Below are 10,270 nucleotides of genomic sequence, written 5' to 3'. Positions count from 1 at the left end.
AGATATTAGAAATTAAAAATAATAAATATAACTTGAATCTTATAAGAATCTTATCTTTATCCTAAGAGAATTCACTTTTACTTCTGGTAAGGATCATGAACACTGCAATTTTGGATTTGCTTAATACAAAAAGGGTTCAAAATTATTTAAATTATTTGGAATTAAATTTATTAATTTACATAAATTATTTAAATTACCTGAGAGCATTGATGTAATCTCTACACCTTTACTTGTGCAATGGATGCATTTATGGTGCCAACCCAATGCCTAGGGGTATGTTGGGGGCTTTCTTCTTTCCATTTTCCACCCCAGCCACGTGAGTTTGTTAAATATTTGTTCAGCTTTTCAGATTCTCAACATGTATTTCTGAATGGGGCAGGCATCATTGTAGAAAAAGTGGCCCAAATACTCTGAGCTCATCCCTCTGGGCTTACCTATCCTGGATCTTAATCTCATAATTCTTTGCAGCTTCAGTAGTTTTCTGATACCTTCAAAAAGATTATTTTCATACTCTGTCCACCCATTTTAGTTGTTCTTAATGGGAGCATTATCCAATTACCCTTTCTGTCTTTATTAGAAGCCAAAGGCTGATGTCTATGTTTTTAGACTGCAAGTGGAGCTAAGGTAAAAGTTAGTTAAAGCTGCTGTGTAAAGTAAAAGAGTATTCAAAAATTTTAAATCTGAAAAACTGGGGGTACATTGAATGATTTGAAGTGACAGACTTTTTTTAACACTTATGTATAGATTGTTACAATTATCTTTTCTTTGTAGAAAGTTTAAAAATGAGCTGATTTAAGGGCACCTGGGTGGCTCAGTTGGCTAAGCGTCTGCCTTCAGCTCAGGTCATGATCTCAGAGTCCTGGGATCGAGCCCCACATTGGGATCTCTGCTCAGGGAGCCTGCTTCTCCCTCTCTTTTTGCCTGCCATTCTCCCTGCTTGTGCTCTCTTTCCGTGTGCATCAAAAAAATAAATAACAACTCTCTTAAAAAACAAAATAAAATAAAAATGAGTTGATTTAAGAAGAAACATTAATGAGACAATAGTTGGTGCTTTCATGTGGCAAAAGCCATTTATATCTTTCACAAATAACTGAAGTTTGAAAACCTGAATTTTAAATAAAAGATCATAGGCAAATAGAGAAATGGGGGAGAGACTCCTTTCTTGGCTTTATTCAAAATATATATTAATTATTCATCTTAGTTCCTAGTTTGAGTCGGCTAGCAATTTCAAACTACCTTAAATAAACACATCTGCCAATCATGAATTTACTTATCCAAACCACTTTGCATAGGAAACAAATATTTTTAAGAATAGCTATTTATTTAAATCCATTTGCTAATAGAGAATTGCCTACAAGGATAGTATGACTGATTCTCTCTTGCAAGGATATATATCATTGATTCCTCCTAAGATGTCCACTAAAATAATACAAACCATTCCATAAGATCTTCCCTCCTAGGGGGAAGACATGAGAAAAAGATGAGCAAAGACTAGAGAGAAGAAGCTCTTCCTATTAATTTTACTTGCAAAGTTCCCAGTTCCTCCTTCTTCCACTGACTATACTTCCAGAATTCTTTCTCCAACTTACAGATTGCTGAGCATCAAATTTTGCTTGATTCATGTGATATGAAGGTTGTTTTTGTCTTCCAGTGTCCCTCTGGAAAAATCACTTCTCCCCCACCCTTCACATGCTCCTAGTTGGGCTATCAATCATTATGCTCCTGTAACCCTAGTGGGTTGGGCACTGACTGGGTGTATTAGTTTCCTACAGCTGTTGTAACAAAAGACTACAAATTTAGTGGCTCAAACAATACAAATGTATTTTCTTACAGGGCTAGAGATCAGAAGTTCTAAAGCCAAGGTGTCTCCAGGCTGCATTCCTTCTGGAGGCTGCAAGAGAATGCATTTCCCTACTTTTTCTAGCTTCCAGAGACTGTCTGAACTTATTGCCCATGACCACATCCTCCATATCCAAAGCCAGAAGCATAAACTCTTCCAATATTGTTCTCACTCTGACCTTGGCTCCCTTGTCACATCACCTTCTCTCTGACTCTGCCCCTCCTGCTTCTCCCTTTAATGAAACCTGTGACTACATTGGGTCTATCAAAGTAACATAGCTTAATTTCCCCATCACAAAATCCTTTATCACATCTGCAAAGGCCGTTTTGCTTAGTATGGTAACATAGTCTGCAGTTCCAGGACTTCAGCCTCCCACACTGGGTTAGTTGGAATGCCAATAGCCCTGACCACAGAGATTTTTGAAGAAGGAGTACATAACCCAATTAGCAACAAAGAATTGATTAAGGTTGATATGTGGATGTTGAGAGATTCGTCTTTTCCTACCATGGTTTTTATAAAAAATGCTATGAATGGCCATCTTGCCTGACACATGGAAAGAGCAAACTTGAGTCCTCCTGGAACAATTAGAAGCAAGGAATGGGCAGGTGTTTGGGAGAGAGTGGGGAAGGCCACATCCCTAGTAATATCCTTAAAGTTCCCTTACCCCTTACCTAGTAGATTCTGAAATAGTCTTTTCACCCATGATACCCAATGAACAAGTACCATGGTTCAATTCATTCTCTTATTGATTAAGCTAATTTGAATGGGCTTCCCCACCCCCCCACCCCCACCTTACTACTGAAATTGCTTACCTATCAACTGATCTCTGATCTCTAGGTCAGATACCAGGTCAGTATATTCCTCTGGCTTAACTGATTTAAACTAAACATAGAGAAGACCTTATTTTATACTCCAAGCTTTCTGTGGTTAGAATTTCTGCTGCTTTCTCCACACAAGAAAGGGAAAAAGGCTGCATGTAGCATTTCCAATGAGAATATAACAACACCTTTTCTCCTAAACCAAAGTTCTCCTCAGTGGCAGTTTTCTTTACCAAAATACTTCTTTTTTTTTTTTTAGCCTTTTCTTTTTGGAAGGACTTACTTGTTTACTGATCCATTAACACTCATTTCTGCAAACTGGTTTGGGACACTGGCTACAAGGAGCCTAACTGGTTTCTTAAAAGCTGCATACCTCGCAGAGAACAGAATTCTAAGCAAAATTTAAACATGGATTTTTTTTTTGTAGAGACATCACAATGTCTTTCATCATAAGCTATAACATTCTCTATCTCCATTTAGGGGTCTCCTTCACAGACGAGCTTACTCCATGGAGAAATAAATGTTCCAGTTTAGATTAGTTAACAGCTACATATCTATGAGCTTCTCCCCACCTCAACACACACATACACACACATACACCCTTAGATTTTCAGCATTCTATATTCTTAGTTATATTTCTAACTCAGAATTTACTTTCCATTTGTGATTTCTAAGGTTTATTAATATAATCAGCTTAATACATCCACTTCAAAATGTCAGCAACTTGGGATTGCCAAGAGGTCCAGTCAGAGAGCACTCTGTGGTGACCCTGGAAACTGCTCAGCCCAGACAACCAGTCACTGTCACTGATGATTCTGGCTCTATTGCCGCCTGTTTGCTGTTAGTTGACAACATTTTTATCTGACTTTTGCTAAAATTAACCTCACTTGGAATACAGTCTTTCTGTTTCATCAGTATAATTACTGGCCCTAGAGTGCCTTCCCAAAGCTGTTGTTTATAATGATTCATGTAGCAGAAAATATACAACTTTGTTCTCGAGAGCCAAGCAATGACAATTCAATCCTGTGGCAGAGAAAATGCAAAAAAAAAAACAAAAAAAACAAAAAACAATCAGTATAAAAACCCAAAGGTAGGGGATCCCTGGGTGGCTCAGCAGTTTAGTGCCTGCCTTCGGCCGGGGGCACAATCCTGGAGTCCCGGGATCGAGTCCCACGTCAGGCTCCCGGCATGGAGCCTGCTTCTCCCTCCTCCTGTGTCTCTGCCTCTCTCTCTCTCTATGATAAATAAATAAATAAATATTTAAAAAAAACAAAGGTAAAGGAGATTTCTTCCTCTTTGAGTGAATAATGTTTTGGTGAAGGAAACACACACACAACATACACACACACACACTCACACAAGCCTATATTTTGAAAGATCTCTCATTCTAAAAATCAAGGACTGACATCTGTTTGGTAGCTCATCTCATCCAGATTAATTATAAACTGGCTGGACCATAGGCAAAGGCAAAATGAGGGACTACTTCTGAAGTTTCAGAAGTAATGAAGAGACCCTGATGCTCCTCCAAAAGCTTTCTTTGTCCTGGTAAATGACTGATAGGTCACCATTAGTGCTTCATTCCTTTAGCATAACAGTTGGATGTGGTCAAAATGCAACCCTCTTGAGGCAGGTTAGCATTCAAACTGCACCTTCCTCTGTGTGCAGGATAGACAGGCTCTTCTCAGAATGAAGTTTAGCTTGAAACGGCCACTCTCAACCTTGGTTGTATATCAAAGTTCACCTAGGAAGCTTTTACAAACACAACCTGGGTGGGGTGGGGTGAGTAGGGATCCCTGAGTGGCTCAGCGGTTTAGTGCCTGCCTTTGGCCCAGGGTGCGATCCTGGAGTCCCAGGTTCGAGTCCGCAACGGGCTCCCAGCATGGAGCCTGCTTATCCCTCTGCCTATGTCTCTGCGCCTATCTATCATAAATAAATTTTAAAAAATCTTTACAAAACACAACCGGAAGGGCCCTATTTCAGACAAGTAACAGGGCCCTTCAGATGGGGTGGGGCTTAGGCATTAGTATTTTTTACTTCCCTTGCCTCTGGAGACATGTCTAGTGGCTGAGGTCAAAGAGGTTATTGCCTTGTTCTCCTCTAGGATTTTGATGGATTCCTGTCTCGCATTTAGATCTTTCATCCATTTTGAGTTTCTTTTAGCGTCTGGTGTAGGAAAGTGGTCCAGTTTCATCCTTCTGCATGTGGCTGTCCAGGTTTTCCAACACCATTTGTTGAAGAGACTGTCTTTCTCCCATTGGATATTCTTTCTAGCACCAGTATTTTTTAAAGTTCAAGTGCTCCACATAACTTCCAATGTGGGGCTACGATTGAGAAGTTAGAGGGTTTAGATATGAGAAAGGAATGGAGAAGATAGGAGCTAGGCATCCAATGTGAAGGCACAGGGTGTGCATACTGACAAAACCCAAAAAGAAAGGAATAAAAGAGGAACAGACCTGACAAGGCTGTCCACATATGAAGGAGAGCTTGTCTATGCTCAGAACACTCCTTCTACCCCCAAATCTGCATATATGCCTTCTAGGTCTATCTGACAGGTGGGAGTGGTCCTCCATCTGTTGGTGGGGAAGGGAGATATGACCTAGGCCTTGCCAGTTGAAGCACTGAATCCCTCTGAAAAATGATTGGTTTGAGGAACACAAACTGGGCCAGTTCGAACCCCAAATCCTTCAGATACAGAACTTTTACTGGAACTACTAGGAAAGAAGCTCTCTTTCCACTGAGATTGCTAAACTGCCAAGATGAAAGTCTAGACCTGCTAGTGGTAGCTACCAACTGAGGGGAGATCTGCCTGAGAATAAAGGCAACACAAAGGAAGCCCTCCAGGATGAAGAGAGCCAATCCTATTGGCATTCTACGAACACTGGATCTTACCTCACATATTGCCTAGACTGTGGTGGTGGGAGCTAATAAACTCTTATGCTTCACTCATTTTGAATTGATTTATCTCTAAATTACAGGAGAAAGAACTGTGAATAATTGACAAGTGGTGAAGCCCAAATAAGTCAATGAAATCTCTAGGTTTCAGGGTCAGATCTGTCACTGTCTCACTCTTAATCTAGTTGAATCAAAAGTAGTGAAGGTGACTGTAAGCTACAGAAAAGAAATTGAGAACCTCAAAGTGTTTCAAAGTTAATATTTTAGACTTTTCATCTTAGTAGTAAATAAATATTAAAAAGAAGAGTTGTGCCTTTAACTATGTTCTTTTTTTTTTTTTTAACTATGTTCTTAATTTAAGAAAATCTACTCAGTCTTTTTTTTTTTTTTCTAATTCAATCAATCTGAGCTAGCCCAATTACAGCATCAGTTAATTATTACCAACACTCAACCTACGGTAAATCGACCTCTCATGAAAAACTAGTTTATAACTTTAAGTAAAAAAAAAAGTTTTCTGTAACAAACATTCTAATAAATTGGATTCTATGTACATCATAGTCTAGTCTGGAACTACAAATCAATAATCCTTGAAACTACTCAAATCAGCATTCTGATATTTTAGGAAAGCCAAATGCCCTTCACAGCAGAGACAAATGTACACTTTTGTGATAAGATATAGAATAATTTTATATTTAATTTACATTTCATAGTCACTGTTTTGAAAATATTTTTCAACTTCACCTAACCCATCTAACATGGATGATTCAGGCCTTGTTGTCTCAAATCTCATGTGTCAACAGACTCCCCTTCTTTCCCAGCTCTTTATAAACAATTTCTAGTTGGAATTGGAAGCCCATCAAATTCAGTTATACTTTTTAACTAAACTTGATTAGATACAGGATAATAATATTCTAATTTTACAAATCTATAGTTGAAATGCTCCAATCTTGTGTTTCCCTGGGAAGCAAGCAAATATCCCTTTTGGATAAGATTTCAGAGACAAGACTCCACAGGAGTGGGGGGAATGAGCTTAGGGCCAAATCATGTGAGTCAACAGTCCAACAGGTCTCAGGCACAAGGCTAAACCACAACATGTGGATGTGGGTGTCACAGGTCAAACTAGTCATCTGGCCCCCCTCCTTAAATTTGGTCAACTTTTAGTGATGTGTGATCTACAGTATGTAGTTTTTGTTTATTGGTTGTTTGATTCCATGTTGTGATTGCTGTTGTTTTAATTTTCACTTGAGGTTACTGCTTTCTTTAGCACGAATGGGACTAATGGTTTAGTCATTATGTAAAAGGTTGCATTTGGAAATCTGAAGTTACTGGTTCTGACTTATCCCATTTTCTTAACATATCTTAAAAACTAGTGACCTGACCCACTTTCTGATGCTGCCTTTAGCCTATCATTCCTGGTTTGGAGCAGGCCATTGTGTGGCCTGAATCCTAGTACTGGGGTAGCTGTTGTTTTCTCTGGGATTTCACTCCCTGAGGTATGTGCATTTTGCCACTAATCCAAAGGGAGGAAGCTCAAGAGCTCTGACTCCAGGTCATCTTCACTCCCTCTTATCCTGAGCTATGCCTTTTATGCATAGGCTTCTTTTCTTAAGAAAATTATTTATTTTCCTTTATTCTATAGGCTCAGTCAGACCATAGCACATAGTTCTGAACTGAACTGCTACGTTCAGTCTGAACATTTCCTAGCTAGGAGTCAGACACCAGTCCACTGTGTCCTCCTGACTTAAGGCGACATATCAAGTTCTCCAAATTCTTTCTCTTGACTTGGCCTGTAGAGCAAGTACCTACACGCATATAACTATTTTCCCCTGGGGAGCTTGGTCTCTGAGGAAATCCTCCTCACAAATTTTCCTTGATTCTAAACAACTGACTCTTTTTTTTTTTTCCTTTATCCTGGAGGTGGATGAGATGTAGAATCCTATAACTGATATATACATAACTGATTTTTGGACATTTGGAAATTCCTACAGGATGCTCTGTCTCACAGATCATATTATTACCTATCACCTGAGGGTTCATCCATAACTTCCATTTTAATTTCGTGTTTCAGGTAGGACTAATATAGCTAGCCTACAGCGGCATCAAAACCCCATAAAGTCATCCAGATAAAAAGTTAAAAGTCTTTGCCAAGCATATTTAGAACAACTACCTTTTATCATGTGTCACCTGGAGAACGACCAGGTCACAACCACCTTGTGCTCTATTTCTCATCTCTGAGGTTACATGCCGTTTTTAGGAAAACTGGGAAAATAGCGTTACTTTAACTCAAACTAAAGGCAGAACCACCTCAGCTGCCTGAAATAACTCCCCCCTTGATCTACCTGTAATAGGTGTCACATTCATTCCTTCACTGTACTGCAGACTAAAAAGGCACACAGTTTAGCTCAGCAGGATTTTGAGAGTCAAAACTGCTATAAATAAATCCAAGTCACTTTTCTCCTTTGAGGGTCTGATAACTTGAGTCAATGCACCTTTACAATTGTGTCTTCTAAGGACCGACAAATCCAGGGTTGACATTCGATGAGGCAAACGATCTTCCCAATACTCACAGAGGCAGAACATTTTTTAATTATTTGGGGAGAGCAATTGTAAAAATATTAAGGATATTAATATTATTATTTAAATTTTTTTTATTTATTTATTTATTTATTTATTTATTTATTTATTTATTTATTTATTTATGAGAGAGACACACAGAGAGAGAGAGAGAGGCAGAGACACAGACAGAGGGAGAAGCAGGCTCCATGCAGGGAGCCCGAGGCGGGACTCCATCCTGGGTCGCCAGGATCAGGCCCTGGCTGATGGCGGCGCTAAACCGGAGCCACCTGGGCTGCGTTAATATTATTAATATTATTATTAAGGATTAGCACTGGCCAGAACAAAGAACGGTGTTTTAGAAGTTACTATTTTTGAATTTGGTCTTGTTTTAGTGATCCTTTTATTTAAAGATAAAATTGGGGGGGGGGGGCACCTGGGTGGCTCAGTGGTTGAGCATCTGCCTTCAGCTCAGGTCGTGATTTCGGGGTCCTGGGATTGAGTTCCACATCAGGCTCCCCAGCGGCAGCTTACTTCTTTCTCTCTCTTTGTGTCTCCTACGAATAAATAAAATCTTTAAAAAACAAAATAAAACTTCATCTGTGAATATCCATGGACCTATTTTCAACAGGAGACATTTGGCAAAGGTCCTGGAGATGCAGAGATTGGCCCCAAGGCTGGCTGTGTACCCAACGTATATCCGGCTCCATGGAGGCAGCAGCACAGACCCCACCGTGGCGGTAGGAGGCGGTGTGTCCTGGAGCCACCTCACGCAGAGAGGGCGGGCGGAACAGAAACTCGGAGAAGTCGCTCAGTCAGAGCCTTCCCAGGCTCACAGAGTGGTGTGTGCAAAAGACAGAAGTGACCTTTCATGCTCTATTCCTGGAGACCGGGCTGGGCCCAGGCAGAGGAGGCAGTCCAGTCTGGGTTGGCTGGAGTCTCATGGCCACCCCTCCCGGCCGCCGTCAGTTTGGTGAGCGGAGTAGCAACAAAGGGGACCTTGTGAGGGCGCCCCAGGTCCCCAGCTCGTAAGGGCGACACGCTGAGGTCATCTGGGTGTTCAGGTAACCGTGCTGCACACAGAAAGCCCTTCACTTCCTCGTCTAATTCGTCAGAGACACAGTGGGCCTGCTCCGAGCTGCGACCTCCAGGCCACCTCATCGATCCCCGTTCTCTTCCCAGCGCCTCCCGTCCGTCTCCTCGTTTGCTCCTACCTACAGCATCTGGGGGAATCCTGTTTTCCTTGTTTTTAAAGAAATGTGTTTTAAAATTAAAAGGTGATAGATAGATAGATAGATAGATAGATAGATAGATAGATAGATAGATAGATAGATATGGGCCTGCTCCAAGCTGCAGCCTCCAGGCCACCTCATCGATCCACGTTCTCTTCCCCACGCCCTCCCATCCGTCTCCTCGTTTGCTCCTACCTATATATAGCATCTAGGGGAATCCTGTTTTCCTTGTTTTAAAAGAAATGTGTTTTAAAATTAAAAGATAAATAAATAATAAATAAATATTAAATTAAATTAAATTAAATTAAATTACAAATGATTTGAAGGTATCCTTGAGTAACCTTCACAAGATTTGCCCAAGAATTTTGGGAGGGGGTGGGGGCGAGAAAGAGGTTCAAAACACAGAAATTGGAAAGGCCTTCCTCTAACCGGGAGAGCTTCTTCAGGTAGGTTCCTTCCAGGCAACGGCAGCACCTGGTACTTGCTAGAAACACGGTTTCTCCAGCCCCTCCCTGGCGCCACCCAGTTGGAAACCCACGTTGGGGTCTTATGTGATAAGAATGTTCATTGTTCAAATGTATTCCTTGGGATGAATGCACGAGGCCCTTAGAGTGCCCATATCCTCCTTGGGGAGGTCACAGCCACTCACCAGAGAATCACCTCAGGGGGCATCTTTCTCCACAAAAACTGCTTTTGTTGGTGAGAACACTTGAGGCAGCAGAGGGCCAAGGACTTGTCCCCGGTCAGAGGGCCAATGAGCAGAGGGCAAGGTCTAGTCTCCAGACTCCTTGACACAAAATTCAAGGTCTGCGCCACAGATACTAACATAACTGTGCAAATAAGTTCAGTTCCTCTAGCAAAAACCAGGGATTTTAAAAAAAAAAAAAGGACCCACGTGAAAATAGTTTTATGATTTCTAAGCATTTTTATTTTTT

The sequence above is a fragment of the Canis lupus genome, chromosome 2 (assembly GCF_048164855.1).
Source record: "Canis lupus baileyi chromosome 2, mCanLup2.hap1, whole genome shotgun sequence".
In the NCBI taxonomy this organism is placed as follows: Eukaryota; Metazoa; Chordata; class Mammalia; order Carnivora; family Canidae; genus Canis; species Canis lupus.
This window is presented reverse-complemented; position numbering follows the sequence as displayed.